The sequence below is a fragment of the Cyanistes caeruleus genome, chromosome 3, assembly GCF_971803275.1.
Source record: "Cyanistes caeruleus chromosome 3, bCyaCae1.hap1.1, whole genome shotgun sequence".
Classification (NCBI taxonomy): Eukaryota; Metazoa; Chordata; class Aves; order Passeriformes; family Paridae; genus Cyanistes; species Cyanistes caeruleus.
Genome location: NC_141703.1, coordinates 37,415,009 through 37,436,670, shown reverse-complemented (window position 1 = coordinate 37,436,670; position 21,662 = coordinate 37,415,009).

Genomic DNA, 21,662 nt, shown 5'->3' with positions numbered 1-21,662 from the left:
AGTGGGTCACATGGGTCAATGGGGCATCAAGGTTAGGGGAATTCCAAAGGAGTAGTTTGGGTAGGAGGCTGGTCTGAGGGCAGGTTGACAACTCAGGGAAGGAGGGACAAGGAACATCAACATAAGGGACAACAGAATAAACCATTAAAAGGAAATACACAGAAATACACCACAACAATCCCCATGGCTCAAAAGCAATCCCAAATTTTGAAAAGCTTTTAAAGATTTACTCCTTGGGCTTCCTTGAAAATCTGGAAATTTGGATGGTTTTCAGAGGAAGAATGTTAATGGTTCTTTACCTGTGCCCAAGTTTTGTGGCAGAAGTATCTTCAAGTGTAGATCTTAGACTAAAATCAAGCCTGACATGTAAAGTGCAGTTGATGCCCCCCCAATAATCTTTATTTTTCAACACAGAAGTATTTTTTACTAGGGCAATGTGCTAAGCCATAATTATCTTCAGCAAGCAAGACTTTCGCTAGAAGTCTCAGCACTTTGTGCCTAACATCAGTGTGTGAAATGATAGGAGTTGCTTTTTTTTTTTTCCACTTTAAACCTTGAATTGTGTAGGGGGAGCTGACTGCATTAGAAAGGATTTCCCAGCATGCTCAGATGGCACCTGTTTCTTTACAAAGGGGTCAGCTAAATGGCTGTATCTCCTAAGTCACTGTTGGGTGCCTGATGGGATAATGTCAGACTAGCTTTATCCTCCCAGGCAGCTGGCAACTCCTACCCTGTGATTAGTGCCACATCTGTGTGACTAGGATATGTCTAGCAGAACAACAGGTAAGGTAATAAGTAGATGAAAGGAAAAGAAAGCCGCAAGATCTCAGTTTGGCAGAAAAACTTATTCTCCTTTTTATGTTTGCTTTCAAACAGAATGTTTAAGAGCTTTTACTTTTCGATCCAAATCTTTTAAAGAGCTAGTAAGGTTTTTAAAGCCATATTAATAATGCTGTATTAATATTTTCTATAAAACTTCTATCAGAGTCTTGATTTGCACTTGAACTTGTTTTTTGTTGGAATGAAAATTTTTTACAAGTGTCTTGAAATCTCTAGCAAACCTTGGGGCTGGGAGCAACTTTCCTAGTCCTGTAAATGTCTGGTATGCTGTGGAAACCCAGAGTGAGTAGTTTGAGAAAGGAGGCGAGGTTAGAGTAGCTGTTTCTCAGCAGAGCCTCATGCAGGGGCTTGCTTTTACCTCCTCTCTCCTTGCAGACTTTTTGTCTGGGCAGTGTTGGGGTGATTGATGCTGTATCCCCACAAACAGCACAGATGACATCTCACTGGTTTGGGTCTCCAGCCTCTGCTAAAGGACTAGACAGTCCAGCTGTCATTTGGAGTTTGATTTCTGGAAACAGTGTGTAGGAGGAGACCTTCATGCTTAGGTTTTGTGCCTAGCTAAGGACACACAGCGCATCAGCTACTCACCTGTGTGGCCTTGTGGAGAAGCAAGTTGTGTAAAATTAACCTGTATAAAACTGCTAGCTTTGCCTTTGTTTTTTCCCCTTTATTTTAAAAGGGATGATTGTGAGTCATTATTTCAGCAGCTAGCTGTACATAACCTTAGATCACAAAAATGCTGTCTGGAAATAGAAGAGAGCCCTTCTTAATTCAACTTATTATTAGGCTGACATGGCCACAGTTTAGCACAGATGGGAATATCTGTATCAAGAAGTCCTCGTATGTTAGGGAATTAAAACCTTATCCAAGACATTGAAATATTTACAGGCACAGTTAAAAAACTTGGCATGTTGCAGGAGGTATAGTATTATTGAGTAGGCAGGTGGGTCTCTCAGGAGTGCTGGATTTCAAACATTCCTCTAAGTCTGTTTTGCTTTTTAAAATGTGCTTTTGGGATTTAATCCATTTGCATGGATTAAATCCAGGCTAGTAGGAGACATCCTCAAAGAAAGCAGCGATTCAGAGATGGTTTTCAGAGATACTTAGCTGTATGCCTGCTGTTTCACTGCCTGTTTTCCACTCACGTTATGGTGCTTAACTGGTAAGATGGACTGTGTACTGCTCTGTGAACCCAGTTGGCATCTTTTGCCTGTACATGTTGCACATGTTAGTCAGGGTGATTTTAAGCATTTGCCAGAGAAGGAAGGAGCAGTGCGGTGAACTTCATGGCATTTTGGAGATGATTAACATACTCAGACCGATTCTTGACACTGTCTGTGTACATCCAAAATGAGAAAAACCAATGCTTAAATAGAGAAATACCAAACTAAATGTATATTTGCATCCCAAACAGAAATACTCTGATTTGTCTTGAATTTTTGCAGTGATGAGGGTACCAGCTTATTCACGTGAGTTCCATGTCACTTCAGCAAACAAATCCAGGCAGGTAGAACTTGTAAGGATCTGTCCCTGTGCTGACAATTAGATAATTGATTTATCCATTAAATCAGGCAGTTATAAAACAAGAATAGCAGTAAGTGCATACAGAAGCCTGCATTGGGAGAGACTATTTAACTGTCTTTTATGGCTGTCTGGTGCTTATTTTGGTGATGTTTCTTTTAATGAGACTTATGAATCTTCCCTGTCTGCTTGATTCAGACTCTGAGATGCTTCTTAGTATATTTATGTCTTGGCTAGAAGAATCTTTTCTTGCAGATAATGGATTACATAAAGTCAATTACCTGCTTTTTGCCACCATCTTTAAAAGAGAGACAGCAGCTGTACCTAGTATTGCTGACCTTGTTTATAATGTTAAACTTTAGTATAACTATAAATGGAAGATTTTGTTTCTTTTTTAAAAGTTTTACTATGTTGGAAGCTTATAGAAAGCATTAAATGAAAAAAAATCTCAATGCAACAGCAGGAGAGAAACTGATGGCATTAAAATAGATCTAGCTAGGGATAGCTTCCTATCAAAGTCATCTGCAAAACTAATTTACAGAATCTTTACATTTACATTTCACTGACTGGTGCAGACATCTGGACTCTGCCTGTTAGACTCTTGAACTGAGTTTCAAATGACACATTGGGGGCACAGGTGTTGAACTCAGCTGGGAAAAAAAGCCTGATGTGTTACATACTTGGATTACAGGCACACTTAGCAGGCTGGTGTATGGATTCTGAGAGATGCACCTTACAATCATGGCTGGATTCCTGCACAGAATAAGTGATTGGCTGGAGGGATAGGGTTCTGCTATGATTTGTCAGAACTCTGATTATTGCTCTAGGAGAAATCCATAGTGCTTTTGCATTTTCTGATACAATTCAGACTTCCCAATCCAAATCATGTTTTAGTGTACCCATCTTAAGTAGCCAATTGTGAGCATTTTCATTAGAACATAAAAAAGTGCATAGTTACTACACAAATGCATGGAAGAGAATGCAAAGGCCATAGACTTCAAAGAACTTTGCTCTTTTCTGATAGGTGTATGAGGGGAAATCTGCATTTCACATGCTCATCAAGGACTGTCTGCTGTGAGACAAGCAGCAGCAGTCTGACAGAAGCATAAGGTAGCCTTTTGACTACCCAACTGTAAGAGTGACTTCTGACATTGATTAAAAAAGCTGAAAGTTAGATAGTTTCATAATGAATCAAAGAAATGAGTCATGCTACCAGCTATAAAAGTGTAAGTTTTTGAATGATTCTATTGGATTTGGATTCCTAAATAAAAGCATGTTTTCATGTTCCTCAACAAAGACTGGCTTTGGTCTTTGAGGGTTAACACACCACAGAAATATTTCAGTGCCTTTATATGTCCTTTTATAGTTGTAATTTTAATTAGTATTAAGGCTTAATTGGGATAAGTGGCCAAAAAAAAAAAAAAATACATGTATAAATTCTAGATGAAAGGTCTGATTGATTTTAAGTCTAAAAGGTTAATGAAAAATAAAAATATTATAAGAATTTTATTTTCTTGGAACCAAATTTGGCTCTTTTGATTTTCATCAGAAGGGGAAACCACTTATATGGTTTTTTCTTTATTGTGTGGTTTATGACATTTAACTCCTGACAAGTGTTAGGAAACCAGTGTTTTTGCCTGCAGTTCAAATGGCCTTTCCCACCATTATCCAACTCTGGAACCTGGCTGCACCTTTAAAAATTTCCATTTAGATAACTGATAAATGAATTTGATATTTTTTCTTTGACTGGAATAATAACAATGAAATCACCTAATTGTTCTCTCTGTTATTTTGAGAGATAAAGGTAGAGCAAAGAAAGCAGAGAATTACAGAAGAATACAATTGATAATAAGTGAACAATGCTCATGAATTAATTCACCTATTAGTGGATGGGACGTGGCTTATCAAGGAATAAAACATGATAGGAGCAGATCAGAAGATCAAAACATTTTGACTTAAAAATGGAGACTTAAAAATGAGGACTTAAAAATTTCCCTACATGTAATCTGGGTATTTTACTTCAGCATGGTTTAGTCTTCCCTGATTTAGGTGTCCCTAACATGTGTACTTTGAAACGGTCTGAAAGATGAGTCATGGGTATGAACTCATACATCCCTGGTATTGGAGCACATCTGCAAATCTGCAGTGGGCTTCTTGGCTTATAAACCATTAAAGAAAACCAGTCAGCAGGCCCCAAAACCTCTCTGCTAAACAACCTGGCACATAGTAAATGGGAACAGTTTGGGGATTTATTTCAATATTTTTCTAGTGCTCCAGACCAAAACTACAAAGGGGATGCAGCCTTAGGTTATTCATGTCATCTGCACTGGGCTGGTTGGTGTGCCATGGGCTGTGGGAGTTGTGTTTTCTGCAGGAACATGGCTGGCAGCATAAAAAATACCATTAGATGCCTACATTTAAACAGCTGAGTCCCAGCCTGGATAGCTGTGCTGAAGAAGGTGAATTGTACCTGATGTTCTCTGCTGAGAGTAAGTTCAAGCTCATGTGAACAGCTCTGAATCAACAGCTGCACTGGGGATGTTGAGTGCCAGGTTTTGTAGAGCACATTCTTTAATGAGAACAATCCAAGAAATTTGTGAAGAAGTGTTACTGAGTTCCTGCTTTTAGTTTGCCTAGGAATTTGAAAAGGAACAAAAAGTCAAGTGGATGGAATTGTTTCAGGTAAGCACTGAGCAGCATTTCTGGGAATGAGAAAAAGACATAAAGGAGAGGAAATGCAAAAGTAAAGTTGTGCGGGTTTTTTGGGTTTTGGTTTAGATTTTTAATATTTGTTTTTGGTTTTGTTTCTTTGTTTTGCTGGGTTTTTTTCTCTATTATTTAACAGATGTTTTGCTTTGAATTGAGGCTTTCCTAAAGAACACAGACAGATTCATTAACTGATGAGGTTATGCTCCCTTCTCAAAGCTGGGCTGATGTCTGTGAACACAGCATAGGGAGTTCCTTAGCATTTATTTTTATGATTTACAGCAGAGATTTGAACTAAAAATTTCCACAGACCATATTGGGAGCTGCTGGTCTCACACTGTATTCAGGTGAGCACCTTCAAGGATCTGAGGACCCATATATGCAATCTCTTTCGTTGGCACCCTAATTATGAGGTACTATTTTCACATTCTGCAGATTTATAGAAAGTATTCAGTCATGTAATATAAAAGAATAATCTCATCATCAAAACTGTCTGGGGTCCATCTGAAGTAGAAGTCAGCCAGATTTTACTAATTTTGACTTGAAAGCTTTCTGATTGCATATAGTGAGGTGTGAGGGAGAGGAAACAGATAATAGCAGCTGTTACAAGCTTAAGATCCTACTTGAGCTAGATGCTGTGCAAGGCCATATTAAGCACCACTCACCACCACTTCTGGGTTTTTTTCTTTTTTTGGTAACATTTCTCATCTTCCTTCTCCATATGGGATACGTCAGCACTATAGAAATGAAGAAAAATAAGAATGTAAAAGAGTACCCTTTACATATACATATTACATACAATGAGAGGCTAATTTTGAAAAGCCAGTCTAAAACTATTGTCCTCTGCTCAGGGAAAAAAATGTTATCTGCATGTCCATCTTCTTCACAGGATTTTCATTGGGACATCCATCTTTATTACAGTGAGCAATACTGTTTGGGTCTGCATAAGGTTTCTAGGATTTCGAATTTTTGGCTTTGATAAGACAAATTTCACCATCTTGTTTGGCTGTTTGCTTTCAGGATACCTTTTATTACCAGGAGACACTGTTATAGAGTTATTTGAGATTTATCTTGATATGTATAAGGTGAAATATGATGATAAAACATTTAGGAGTGCTGTGTTGGTGCAACTTTATCTGGGAGCTCCTGAGTTCTTTGGATGTGGGAAATTTGAGCCACCTGCCTGCGTAGCAGAAACTTTAGTGATGCAGTTTTGAAAATTCAGACAGATGCCTTTCTGGTTGTAGGAGTTGAAGGTACTGAGGAAGAAAGTGCCCTGGTGTATTGAAGTGCTGAGGATGACCAGACAGGTACAGCCTCTATGTAAGTGCCTCTGTCATAGAATTGCTCACAGAAGAGTTAAGTTTGCAAAAGACGTCTAAGAAAGTGAAGTCCAGATGTGCCATGGGCCTGTGTAAATGAGAGTATAATTCTTAACTGATGCTTGGAGCTATACAAATAGAACAGATGGTAGTATTGAGATTTCATTATTTAATAGAGCCTGAGTAACATTTTGGGTTTTCAGTAAGCCCTTTGGGTTGACAACTTGTGGTTGACAACACTGAACCTGTGGGCTTTGGGAGCCAGGAGAATCCATTCTCAGACGCTTGGTGCAACAACCTTTAAAATGGGTGATCTCACAAAAGCAATGCAGCAGGGTGGGAGCTGTGCACAGCAATTAGTCCAAAATACCAGGGAATAGGCGTGTGACTTGCACCCACTCCACACTGCATCCTAAATTACAAGAGCTGGAAGAGGATCTGGAGCCCAGGTTCCTTTTTCCATGAACCCTGTTAGTTCGTGACCTCTCTCTATCCCAGTCAATACTTGATTATGTCATATTGTTTCTGGGGCTGGCTGAGGGAGTGCTGGCCTGGAGCAGCCTGCTGGCTGTGCTCAGAGAGTTTTGCAGATGGTTTGCCTGGGACCTGGTTGATGCACGCTCAGGTCCCTCTGGGCAGAAATGGCAATTTTAAGTCTTCTACCCCTTCAGCTCACATCATTTTTTTAACCAGTGGGTGAAAAAAAGAGCAGAGATGCTAGACATGCTTTCTGCATGCTCCTGCACCTTGGCTGTGCTTTCTCCCTGTTGGTAATGTCAGGAGCTGGGGCACAGTCAGGCGTAAATGACAGCTCGGAGAAAGCCTGAGGATCTCACCTGGCGTCAGGCTCCTGCAGCGGCAACCTGTTAGTACAGGACCCACAGCTCTTCTTGAAGCTTGCTAGTGCAGATATCTGCTCTGAAAATGCTTGTCAGAGTTATTTCCATCAGTTCTGTTCTGAAATTATTTCTATGGAAATATAATCTGCATCTGGTTGCTTTCATTTTTGACACAGCTGAATGTCTCCTATTTGGAATATAATAAATCAAGAAGGTGTATTGATTTCATCCTTACAAGAAAAGTTATTTATATATGAATATGTAAAATAAACACATATAAAACACTACATATATGCATCTATATATAAAGTATATGCAACAAGAAAAAATATTAAATAAAGGTGTGGAGGTGGTTTGGCATTTCTGGTGAGACAGCACCTGTGCTTCCTGAGAATTTCCATGTAAATGAAATGAAAAGCTTTCCTGGCCTCCTTCAGTAAATGACAACATACTTAGAAGATTACTTTTTCTTTCTGATGCTGAAATAAGTCTAGGCAGTATTAGTTTTTTGTACATCAAGATCTTCAGTAAATATTTCAGTAATATCTGTTTCCTCTTCATAAGGCTTTTGTGATCAGTCGAAAACCTGGTGACCTACTGTCAAGTAGCACTAACTAGGAAAAAGAGCTTACATCATTTTTAATACATTATCAGAAATGAGGACATGTAATTTATAAACTTTGTTACAGTGTTCTTAGTGATTCTTGTGTGACTCAGTTTGCATATTTAAATGTATGATTATTTGCGTACATACTATTCCAGTTCAAAATGTTTGAAACACCTTTGAGTGCTTTTAAAAGGTCCAGGTATTAACTGGAGGAATTTGTTTTCTTTGCCTTCTGACCCCTGGACACTTAGACTGAGCTTTAGTGTTGGTTTTGAACCCTCCTTTTTGAGGTTTGGTAATGCCCTTAAAATGAGAATTAGAATTCTCCTGCATGGAAAAAAACATCAAGTTGGGATTTCAATTAAATCAGTAAGTTGGTGACAAAACCCAGTTATCTGTTCACAGAGTGTTATCTCCAAAAACCTTTCAAATGAGTTTTATACCAGAGTGCATGGACACAAATTACTAATGTAGATGTGGCTTTTGCAACAGTCAGGAATATAAAATTGATGAGTGGGACTCATTATAAAAAAATGGGACAGCACCATACCAATGTATTAAAATTTTAAAAATTTATTAACCCTCTTTTAAATTAGTTCATGTACTTTATATCAAATAACAAAGTTATGGTCCAAAAATTTTTCATCTGCATCTCTAAATGTGCAGGCTCAACTTTCCCACACTTTTTTTTCCCCTTTTTTTTCATCAATGTGACCTGGAGGTATCTTGCAGTAGAAATCAAAATATTTTAAGAAACGAGGACTTAAGAGTACAAGGTAGATCCTTTGAGACTTAGTAATACCATTAGTGGACAAGCTGAAATAAAAAAAGAAGTCAAATTTAAGCACGCAGCTTGCTGAAGTCCATTTACATTATAAAATATTTCTCAGAAGTACATATTTTTTTAAATAGGAAAAAAGCCCTCTACAGTAAATGAAAGCAAAAAGTCTAAATTTTTTAGGTCACTCAAGAATATAGTTAGGAAAAAAAAGGACAACCTCAGGTTTAGTACCAGCATCTGAACCAATGCCTTTCATTTTTCCTCTCTTCAGAACAGTTGCTATTTCTGTAGCTTTTATATGGAGGAAAACCTCTGTCAGATGGCCACTTTGTGCATCTAACATGTGTGTGTTCCCTGGAGGAGATGTCCTGTCCTGGTTCCTCTGTAGGGACAGAGGTACAAGGCCAGGCTTGAGTGATGCTTTTTGAAGGCAGTACAGTCTGTAGTGATGATAGGGGACCAGACTGTGCTCTGACCAAGACAATAATGAGCTCACTGAAGTAACTCACAAATCTCACAGCTCAAAGCTGTCTTTGGCTGAGTTTCTGCATGTACTATTTGTTAGCTACACACTGACCTTGAGATTTGATCTACGCTGAGCATGTGGGGGAGACAGTTCTTTATCTCTTTAACTTGCTTTATCTTTAGGATCTAACTCCTCCTTTGATCACTTAGCAAGAATGAAGAATACTTCTTATTAGTTTTATAGATTTCTAGAGGGAAATCTTTTAAAAGCAGTCTCTAAAGTAAGAGGTAGATAATGTTTTTACATGCTTCAGGGGAAAAATGTTTCTGTCTGAATGAGAGCATCAATGTTCAGTTAAACCTGGGTATGACAGAGACCATGACATACCAAATAAGAGACTTGCTAGCAACAGCATTCTGTGGAAATTGAAGAATGTTTATTTAAATGAAAGATAAAACAGTCTTTGGTAAGGAAGCCTCCTTTCTTCACATACAACATGTCATCAGCAGTTCTTATACAATATTAATTGTCCCCTGATTCTGTGGCTGAGTGAATGAGTAGTCTGAAGGTCTCCTTTTGTTTTCAGAGCTGCTTGCACTTGTGTTATCAGCACTGAACACACCTGAGCAAATGGGGCTCGCTGAGATGTTTGATAGGCAGAACTTTCCAGGAATCCAATGGTCCTACTGCTGCCCTCTGTGATTGTCCTTGGTGGGACAATAGTGACAAAGACAAAGAAAATGATTAATGCCTCATCCCCTGAGCCCTTTTTCCCTCTGAAGTTCCCTGTTGTCTTTGGCCTGGGATATTTTTGCTCAGTGGAGAGAGGGGGGACAAGATAGGAAGGAATTACTTTACATCTGAATGAGAAGTTTTCCCTTTCTGGCTCTCAGAAATGAGACTTCCCCTGAGTGAAGCTGCAGCTCCACACACACTTAACTGCTCACCAACCAGGCAGCTCTCTGAGCTGGAGATTGGCTCTTCTCCTCTACAGGCTTTTCAGGTCATTACTGCTTAACTACATAAAGAGGAGAATTTAAGCCTTGGGTATTGTCAGTTTAATGAGAAACCTGGCAAGCCATGTTGTCCTTTACCTTATTTTTCAAAGTTTTTTTTAATTTACTCTTTTTGTATGGGAATGGTATCTCTGGTATTGGCAACAATGTGCTGTAAGCATGGTGGGTAAGATCCAGCTGGAGCTGAGGGGTTACCAGTGAAAACATGTGGAAATTGAACTGATCAGGAGAAGATGACTACAGAAAGATTTTCTTGAGAGATGTGGAAGCTTTCCTTTTTAGGCTTGACGAGGAGCATAAAGAGTAAGCAAGATAAATGAATTGATAATGCCCCAGATTTCCTTTTTAAAATGCTTTTTACCCTACACAAGTAATAGAAAAAAAAAAATAAATTAAAAAATCTGTTTCAGTTATCTATTTCTTCTGGCTTGAGGCTGTCTTTTCCATCCCAGACACTTTAGTGAACAGCCAGTTCATACCACATTCATTGATTCTTCAGCAGTTCAACTTAAATGGGTATATCTATCCATGCTGTCATTACTCAGGAATATGTCTCCAGGGAGAGTAATTTTTACCTCAGGTTAGAGAATGGGGTACACTGAAAAGCTGCCTGTTAGCTTGTCATTATCCATACCTTCTGATGCGTAGTGCTTGCTCATGTTTTACTCAGAACCTTGAAGCCTCTTTGTTTTTCTGATTTCTGCAGTAACACTAGATCTTTTTACAAAGTTCACACTTTCAGCTCTATTACTTTTTCCAAATTGCTGTTAAACTTTCAGAATTGTGATGGCCTTGTGCCTTCAACCTAGCCTGATTAGTGTACAAGAAATTAAAGAAATAGACTTTAAATTCCTCAGAAAGTTACATGGAGCATGTGGAAGGGCAATAACTGAGGAGAGCTGTTAATGATCCGCTACCCTGTTCAGCTTGAACCACGGGTAGGCTCAGCCTTTGCCTGTGTGGGAAACTACTTAGACCAAAGCTGTGCAAGGAACTTATAGGGAGAGTGGAAATATTCACAAACTGGGGAAGAAAATAAAAAGCATTTGTTAATACATTGGCACAGTCAGCCTTAGGAGACTCAGACTTAATCTCCTAAATTGTAGGTAAGGATAAGTAAACAGCATTCCCATAGGCAATTATCCATTACCTATTTCAAAACTCGGCAATACAGTACTTAATTACTTCTAGGGCAGGGCAAGCTCACTTATTTAGCTTTTTAATATATATTTATTATTATTGGCCCCTGTAATCACTGTAAGTGACACAAATGTCCTGACTAAATGATGTTTGAATTAAGGTCCATGACGTCTGCAACAGCCCATCAAACCTAAAGGTGCAGTTGATTACCAGAAATAGTTTGACACTTAGTGTTCACACTGAGCAATACTGGACAGCAAGGAATGGAAACACAGTGATCAAACAACACAGTGAAAGAGACACTGTTCAATCCCAAGGCCTTCTGACTCTCCTAGAAGGCTTCGATCCCGAGGTCATGTGGTAGGGCTCTATATGTATCTACATGAACACTTCTAACAGGTAGAAATTCCAGGTTTTAATTTACCAGCATCAAGTCTCTTGGTAAGACGTGTTGGGCAAACATCCATAGGTATAACTTGAAGATTATGTTGCAGTCTTTAATGGAATGTTCAATAATATTTTGTTAAATCCGTATGGTGGTTGTACATTTTCTGTGACTGGGATAACTGGGCTGGAAGGCTGGACCACTTGAACATACGACATTTATATTTTGTGATAAGAGACATGTGACAGCAAAAGCAGCCAACTGGTCTTGTGATAAAATTTAGAAAGTTATCAGCAGTAGGAAGGAAGACATCCTAAGCAAATGCTTAGGCTGAAAAAGATAAACACTTCAGCAGCCTCCTTTTACACTTGTCATAAAAAGGTAATGACAACATTATCTAGTAGTTTATCTTGTTCAAAGTAGCTTCTTTCAATCTCCAAGGCAGTTTGTGGGCCCAATGTCAGATTGAAACCACAGCTCTGTAGCAAAGTTGTCTGGGTCTCAAAGCACTTTATCTCCTGAAAGAAGCACAAATCCACATTTTTGCAACTGTGGATGATGATGTTCAGGAAACAGATTAGTTCAAGATAACTACTTTACAGGGAAATGGAATTTGTAGAGGTAGAAAATGTAAGAGGAAGCTTGTCAGGGGCTTTTTTCATCTTGGAAAATGTGGTCACCCTAGGCAGTGTGAAGATGTTGTGTGACTGCTGTCACTGAGTTGTGGAGGAGGAGGAGAAGGAGATTAAGGAGATCTTATCTGGAGGCTGTTTGTTGCATCTTATGTACTGACATAGCTAACCTAGTAGCTCTTGGTGTTTGTGGTCTGTCCAAGCAGATGTTTGCTCTTTTCATTTTTTTATTGCTTTTGTCCCATTGAAGTTATTTATGAACCTAACAGTCAGTTAGTTCTAAGCACCTAAAAGTTATTTTTAAACCATGTAGAGTGCTGTTTTCTGTCTAGCTTCTGGTCTAGTCACTTTCCCTTCCCATCTGGTACAGCAAGAAGAGTCTGTCTTTTCACGAGACACTTCTAAATCATTGTGTCAAAATTTTAGCTCAGGAAAGGAAGAAATGAATAAAACTGAATTTAACTGATTATGCTTTTTGGTTATTAAAAAACCTAAACCCTTCTTCTTGTGAGAAAGACAGTTTTCTGTAAAATTAGGGAGACTGACCTTTTGGAACTGCTCGTCCCGCTACTCAGCGGGTGTTCAGCAGTGATGAAAATGACATCTTCCAAGGGCAGGAACAAGAATCCCCTTGTCACCCGTGTTATACAGTTTTGCAGAAGCTAGCTGGGTTTTTTTGTGTCACTTCTAACACCAAACCAACATTTTGTTGTGAAGGCAAAGCTGTAATACTGCCTTGAATCCAAATAAAAAATATCACTATCTTCTGACATTTTCCCACACTGTGTTACTACTCTCTACAGTTCTGTCCCTTTGTCTTAGATCCTGGTGAAGTTTAAAGGTTAGAGAAACATGCTTATTCTGTGGAAATCGAGATCAAAGAGGGAGTCTTGGAGAATGTGTTCCAGTTTAATTTCTGGCATTAATTTCTGCATGCAATAATTTTGATTCCTAGTGCTATGAAAAAAATTTCAGGGAAATTATTAAATCTGTTCTTCAACTTATGAACTCCATTATTTCTGCAACATTATGCTAATTTTTTAAAAATCTGATCATGGCCAAACCTGCATAGTGACTGGATGCATGATCTCAACTTTTGTTATGGTGTAAATTATGTTACAGATTTTAAAATTTTCCTTCTGTATGATAGATCAGGAGTGTCTAACTGTAAAAAATATTCCATTGATATTTTCTGTCCTTACAGTTCTTATTACTGAGGAATTAACCTCATAGTCCTACACATTTACACTTGACTGCTCTCCTTATACAAAATGACTGAATTTAAGACATGTGCTGTGAAGGACACATGAAAGGCAACTAAGTTTTATGGAAGGTAGAAGTTTTACTTTTTTGGTTTCTACTCTATTATCCAACAATATGTTAAAAGACTGTTGAACAACTGCCAGTCATAACAAATAAAGAAAACAGCATTGCTTTCAGAGGTATCAATTATGGAATAGATAAGCAGGAGGAAAAAAATTCCATTTATTTGCAGGAGAAATCAAAAGCATAAAGCAACCTGGCATATAACAATTTAGGTCTATTAACAATTCTGTCTGGCTCCATGAAGTATCATAATTTTGGTAATGATGACAAAAAGAAAAACTAATGCAAGTTTATGTCAAATGCTCTCTGGAATTGCTGAATTGCTTTGTCCTTCTCAAAAACATAAGCCTAAGACCTTGCATGTGTATAAAATTTTGAAACAATCAATCACGGAAACAGCATCTGATTGCAGAAAACATGATTTCAAAATCGATTTGTCATGCTCCTATATGGATTTAGTGCCTTCCTTGTTTTGACATTTCTCATTTGCTAAATGCAGGAGTGCTACTGTAATTTCTTTTTGTTGTGTTACAAATTATAAGACTGGAATGCAAAGCTTTCTTCTTTGTTTCTGAATTTTTCTTATGGAATTATTTGGTTACTTTTAAATTATTTTTTTTTTCCTTATAGATTTCTTTTGTAGTGCCTTAGAATAGGCCGTGTGATTTCCATGTGAAAATCGTTTGTGACATCCCATCACAAAAAATCCTTGGGATTGGCTTTGGCAACATGATCAGTTTTTAAGACCTATTTGCTGAGAAGAAATAAATGGATGCTCCTTCTATTGTTAAATTTGACAAAGGGGAGAATTGGATTTTGCTGCAGCTCTGTTCCGTTCCTACACTTAGAGACGTGCTGGCTTATGCCCCTTTTAAAAAGTACTTATTTGGTGAAAATTGCTTTATGACACAAATGTGTACAGTGAACTGGATGCATGCTGTTTTGAATGAGATATTATTGTCATAGGCCAGTGGTTATCATGTGTTCTCAGAAAGATTCAGCTTTAGTTTACCAATCAGCACAGAGATTTCCTACAGAAATTTGAAACAGTGAAAAGTACTAATGTTGAAACTGTCTGGTTAATACAGCTTAAGTCTCCTTTGCTTCAAAAGTGTGTGGACATTGTTTGCTCCAACAGTTTTTGATATGAATTATAATACAGATATTTCTGCCTAGAAAGTTGTTTAATGTCGATGACATTGCAATGCCTATGAATGATATTCAAATAGCTAGTAATTTTACTTCCCTTCAGCCACGAGGTGTATCTGGCATTATTTCAGTTACCATGTACAATCTTGAGCCACATTCTTGAGGAGAGTTTGCTAAAGACTGTTTAAATTTGGTACAGAAATAACCTAAATCTCTGAAATTTTTTTCACAGCTTTCTGTTTTTTGTTGTTTTTTTTTTTTTTTTGTTTGTTTTGTTTCAGCTTTTTAAATAGAAGTTTTTATTCTGAGAAGCCCTTATTGTTATTATTTATTGTAATTTAGAAATGCCTCAAATGAGCACTTCTTTCCAGGTATCCTGTCAGGAATTTTGTGCTACCACTGTATGCTGACAAAGCTTTTAAAACCCTCTCTATGTGGAGGGGTGAGATAGGATTGAAAAACATTTCCACCTCCCAGTCTCTACTTTTCCTTCTGCTCTCACTCAGTTCAGTAGCACAGAGGCTTTCAGGATTCCTTCCAGCTACCACAGGGGAGGGATTCTGAAGGAGCATATGCTTAGGAAATTAGTAAGGATGACTTTAGTTTCAGTTTTGGGTAACTTTTGCTTAGGTGCCCAAATGAATCAGCTAAATTTCTGAGTGAAGTGGAACTCCAAGCAGTCTGTTTTGGACTCCATCCCAGGCAGACCTATTCAGCCATCCACTTAATTGCTAGTGCATCTTCATTTATGTACCTCTATTGATTTTAATCTCTGATGATTTATACAGTACCATAAGTAGGTAACAAGCCAAAGCAATGGCATTTCACTGGAGATGAAGATGCCTATAAACTATCTTAATTTGTCCAAAATCTGCTCTTATGTACAAGGCTCCTCCTGTTGTAGTTGTTTAAAGTTTGTACTTATGATGACTACTAGCTAAACTTTTGTTCTTTTTCTCACTACAGATTTAAAGACTGTTTTCCCGTATTTTAAAAGTAAAGTACATTTCCATTTGGCTTCCAGCTACCTCATGGCTTGCTGCCAGAGTTCTCTGATATTTGTTTTACTTCTAACTGCTTGTTATTGTTAAACTTGTTCTTGAATGTGGAATTCATTTGTCCTGAATTCAGATAAGGTGTTGATAAGGACCTTGACATAGTTGTGAGTGATGAGCCATCATTATCTTAACTCATAAACACAAAGAAAAATTAAGTATTTTCAGAGTATGATCTGGCTCACCTCTTTAGATCTTTAGCTCAGGATGAAATGACTCCTAGAGTGCTTTTGCCTGAAAAAGGATTTATTTGCTCCTGAGATCTCTCTGTAGCAGAGTTAAGACAGAGAATGCTCTTCAAAAGCCACGGCTGCTGTCTCCTTGACTCTGTTGCCTGAATATGCTGGAGCAGGATTAGACTTGAACACAAATGTTCCTATATATGACTCTATTCTCTAACACTCTTCAAATAGTTATTTAAATCAGCTTTAAAATAATGCCTGAAATGGTACTTATGCTTGAATATTAACATAAGTAACATTGCAATCAAAACAAGGGAGGTTAACATTGCAGGGATGAGCTGTCTGTCCTAGAAGTGTCTAAGCAGTCCATTAACACAATACTTTGTGTTTTGTGACTTTGTTGCAGAGTATTATTCAATCTAAAAGAAAAGTGCATACGAGAGAAATCGTCCTTGTTAAATGTATTCCATCTTATTTTAATTTTCCACTTCAAATCACAATTAATATGTATTATTCACACCTTTTCATTTCTATGGTTATAGTAGATTAAAGTAGAACAGATGCTTTGTGCAGGCTGACCGAGGCACGGAAACAGACTATTGTTATTCATGTTTTCCACTCTCCTTCACTGTGAGCAAACGCAGCATAACAGAAGGTCCTCTCAGCTACTGAAAGCAAAGTAAGTTAACAATTTTAGGAGATGGTTCACAGAGAGGATTTAGCCACTTCTTTTTTGCAGCTGCCACATGCATCATATCAGACTGCTCATTCTGGGCAGTGGGAAGGGGAGACAGTGGATTCAGATGTTAAGCCCCTAAGGAAAAGAAGGTCTCCTTCTACATAACTTAGGCTAGAGTCTGGTGTTCTGTCTGTAACTACACTGGTTACAGTTTACCAAAATGAGGCCTGGGATGAGTGTGGGCCTAGCTTGCACGCAACAAAGGCCTTTGTAATAGAACTCGTTTGGGATAGAGTTCATAACTTTAACTTACCTTACTTATGTAAAAGTCGCTAGGAACTTAAATAATATGAGGTAATTTTTTAAACCAAGAATTATATGAACTATAATTCTTTTGGTGGAGAAAAGGATCAGCATCACTTTTGTCTGTAGCTTCTGTCTGGTTTTGTAGGCTAGTCCATACCACAGACCAGCATCTGGGGAATGGCAAAACTTGGCCAAAGGACTGATATGACTCACTTGAACAAAATCAGTCTGTGGTCTTGGTTAGAGTTAGCTCTAGAATGAATTAATTCATGTGAAGTATATTTATATGGTGCATTCAGACAGTTAAAGTCGCCAGAATCTACCTTCACAGAATAAAGCATATTCAAAGCTGGGCAACATTATTCACAGAAGCACAGTAATACAATCACTCCAATAAACCATGGATAAGCCCAAACATTTCTCTCACAATGCTGAAGAAAAATAAGAAGCTATTCAAGAAATACTGTGGGTCTACATGAAATACCAAACCCATTTAACACTCAGCCTGAAAGTATTATAAGTATTATTATATATTTTTTTTTTTTTTTTTTTTTTTTTTTTTTTTTTTTGTAAAGTATTGCATTGAATCTGTGGTGGAAGTAGAAATATGTTACAGTAAAAATAGAAAAACAGAAGTGTTAGAAAAATATAAAACATGCAAAGGCTCCATTCTTAATCTGCATTGCAAATTGAATTATGCAAACCAAAATTGCCCCTAACTCTCTATTAGCTCAATGAAGGTCATCTTATGGAATAGCTATATTAAATTGAAAATCATTATCATAAATCTTTGTTGTCAAAGTGTACATATGGTCCACTGTGAAAATCAGATAAGTTACATTAAAATGTGTTGTGTAGACAATATATTATCTCCTTAGGTTTGAAAAAGTAATAGGTTTCTGTTATCTCTGATGCACAAGAATCATCTTTAAGAGACATAAATGTGGGTGACAAGTCACAGAAGGGTTTTTTGGACATCTTTGGAAGGAATCTTTAAAAGAAGGAATGAAGGAATCTTTCAGAAATTAAAGTTTCAATACAAACTTAAATGGAGTTATTTCAGGGAAAAATATGCAGAGAGTGATATATTCCCATATGATACTGTTCTTTTGTTCACCTGTTTAACACTGCAGTGGGGCTTTTGGCTGCTCCAGTAATTTCTTCTACTGTTCCATATACTATATATAGCTTTTTTCTTGCAGTGACAAATGTCTTTTTTAAAGTGCTCAAAATATTTCAACTGATAATTATTGTAGAAGTCAACCTCAGTTTCTAAAGCTCTGGCTTTTACTTCTAGAAGAGAAATACAACTAGTTCTCATTTCCTGGATGAAGAGATAGTAAATGTAGATGAAAAATTGCACCTTACTAATTAGCGCCATTTAGTTTAAACACCTGAGATTTTGTGATCCTCCTTCAACTGCTTTCCAGACCTTTCCAGAACTATATTGAAGCAGGTTTTCAATTTTCTTAACTTACCTGTTGGGCTAAGCTCCCTTTATCCCCTGGAAAGAGAAAGGTTACTCAGTGTATGGTGTGAATCACCATGAATGTGAGTGCCTCTCTGGACTGACTGAAGTGAATGCAGCCTGCTAGCCTGTGACTGGATTTCAAGCTGCTTCTCTAAACAGAATATATTTTGATCTAAGAATATACTTAATGCTTTGTTGAACTTATTTAAGTGATACATGTGAACACAAGTTAATCCTTTCTTGTTTTTTAAACTGGGGTATAATTTTTCAAAAAAGAAAATGAAAGAAATCAGTCACTCAAGCTATATTAAAATGAAGTTCTTCATTAGATAAAACAGGAAAGTTGTTATTAATGTTTTTCCAAGCACTGTGGCTCAATGAAACCCAACTTAATGGCTTAATGTGACCCAAAAGGCTTTCCATAAGCTCTTGAGCACATAACTCACTGGATCACTGCTGAAATCCCTATCCTACCGGCTTGACCTCATTATTTTGGACAGCACTGAGATTTCTCAGTCATTCCTGATGCTTCATAACATTAACACTATCATTTTTTGATGAGAAGCAGCTTGCAAAGGACTTATTTTTATTTGCCTGCTGGTGTATTGCTGCTTGAAATTGCACCATATAACTAATTATAGCCTTAACAGAGGTACTAAGTAATTTTAAGAAGAGTACTATAAAAACACCCCCATGCCATCTTTCGTCTTTGCACCTAGCCTATTAATAAAAGAATAATAGAGCTGGAGTCTGAGTATTGTAATGTTGCTATTTTTAGCTCATGCTTAGCTCTGGTGTCCTCTGTGTGTGTTTGTACAGCATGTAATATAGTGAGGTCCTGGCCTGCCTTTAGGACTCAAGTGCAAAGCAAATAAATACACACAGACTGTCTGTTCAGCTAGTGTTAAGACTGTCCCTTCCACTAGTCAAAGGAATTATTCTGAGGCTTGCAGAGAAAACCCTCTCCAGCAATGTCCGTGTGCGTATTTACACCACATTTGTGGCTCTGGAAGTGGAGTGCACAGTGGAAGGAGAATACACTCATTAGTGTCTAATGCATTGTTCAAGGTTATACACAGGATATAGAAGTTTAATGAGAACTTAATGGGACTTCTACTACTACTGATTAGGTGTATCTATCATTTTGGGGATACAAGTAAAACTGCTTAACACTGTAAAGTTAAGGAAAAATGAATGCCCAGGATGTCACACCCTTCTGCCATTAATCACGTTCATTAGCTGCGTTCCAGCGACAAGATTCTGACCCATTACCAGTGCAGTACTGGGAGGACCACTACCAGTGGCCTGCTGATTTGAACAGTGATTTATCACATTAACTGCTATGACTGTTTTTGTTCTTTTTGTCATATATGGCTTGTAGATTAACCTAACTGTGATAAAAGAGAGAGTCTAGGACTTCACTGTAAATTTATCACCCATGGTGCCTTGTTGAATACCTAGTTCCTGAGGGAGAGAGGCAGAGAAGCTGAGAGGACAGCTGGAGGGAGAAGCAACGCCTTGCTGCTTTGTTTCAGAGGGCCTGGGTAAGGAGGTTACCCCAGAAAAAGCTCTGCATCTGTAGGAACCTGTAGGAATCTGTCAGCTTCTACATCCCAAAATGAAATTTTGTCAAATCCTGATTTTTTAGTCTCTTTTTACTACCTAAGTGTTATCTTTTAGCTCAGGGTGCACCCGGGAAGACAAGACCAGTTATTCCTGCTTTTACAATGGATTTTGTAAATATGGGAATGGTATTTTTGATCTGCTTTGCATCAAGCAGATTTTGTCCAGCACCTTTTCAAGATTTGTCTTGTTCACGGGGAACCCTATCTCTAGTAAGGAAAATAACACATTAGTGCTTGGGAGTTTGAGGTGGGAGAACTAATTCCAGAACATTGATACTTTGACAAAACTTGCAAAGTGCTTTTCCTGGTGGAAGAGGAGCACTAACTTGTGAATACTCTGCAGGAAATGTCTCCTGAAGGACGTCTGACCTTTCTCAGGTACTTTTACCCTGTGTTGAGACATTGATTGTAACCATCAAATGGCCTTTTTTCTTTTGCTTCTTTTCCACTGTGCAAGAATATATTTTTGGTTTTGATTTTTTTTTTTTATTAGAGAGGAAAACCCCTCTAAATGTACATGCCTCACAAGAATGTAAAGAAACATTCTAACTGTAGTTAATAAGGTTAATATATTTTAAACTAAATTATGAGAAGGACTGTAAATATTGGTAGAGAAAAAAGAGAAAAAGAAAGAAGATGTAACTCATCCTGTTCTTGCTTAAAATGCACTTACAGGATTTCTGTTGCTCTGTTTTGTGACTCCTTCATAAGTCTTAGAGATTTAAGTCTGGAAAGGTTTCTTTACAGAGGAAGAGAGTGCTTGAATATTGAATCTAAAAGATGTTTCATGTTTGATTGTACCTCATTCATTCCTAGCTCATATATAAATTTTTTAGTCACTTGCTGAAGGCAGTTGCATAATTATTCCTAGATTTTATTGAATTAAATTAGCAAACTATGTAATTTTATATAATTGACATGGATTTGCATGAAACATGATTTTTATACTGAAATTCTATGAATCATTGTAACTGCTAGATTAAGGCAGATTAATTAATCACAATCTACATTCTTAACAGTAAGTATAGAAGAATGAATGATGAGCTCATTATATTGCAGTATTAATATTTATTTTTTATTAGTGTCTTGCTGGCTTCATTTGACTCCAGTATTTGGTGTGGACCAGAGGCAAGCTTTCTATAACAAGCTGTTTGAGTGATATCTTGCAGATATTTTCCCTCTTACTGATGCAGAAGCATTGCTAAACAGAGAGCTTATGAGAGGCAGCTTTGACCCTATATTTCCTAATAGCTTTCCTATCATAAAAGTTTTTAAAGATTGTTTATCTTAGCTCTTAGAATTTTAGTGAAATTGTTTCTGTGGAGTGTGGATAGATATTGTTACCTAAGTGCTCTCTTTTTAAAAAGATTTTCCAGTTACACTAATTGCCTTAAGCGATAGCTCTGTGAATTTTATTCCTTTGCATTCTGTCCTACCTAAAAGTTGTTTTTTAAGTTTGATCAAATTCCTTCAGGCACTTTTAGGGGTGAACTTGATTAAGCAATTAAGGCCTCTCAAAATATGTACTACTATAAGTATACTGAATGTTTCTATATGATTCCACTTTAGAAAAGTTCTACAGTTATGAGATTCTGTAAGGCTACAAAAACTTTT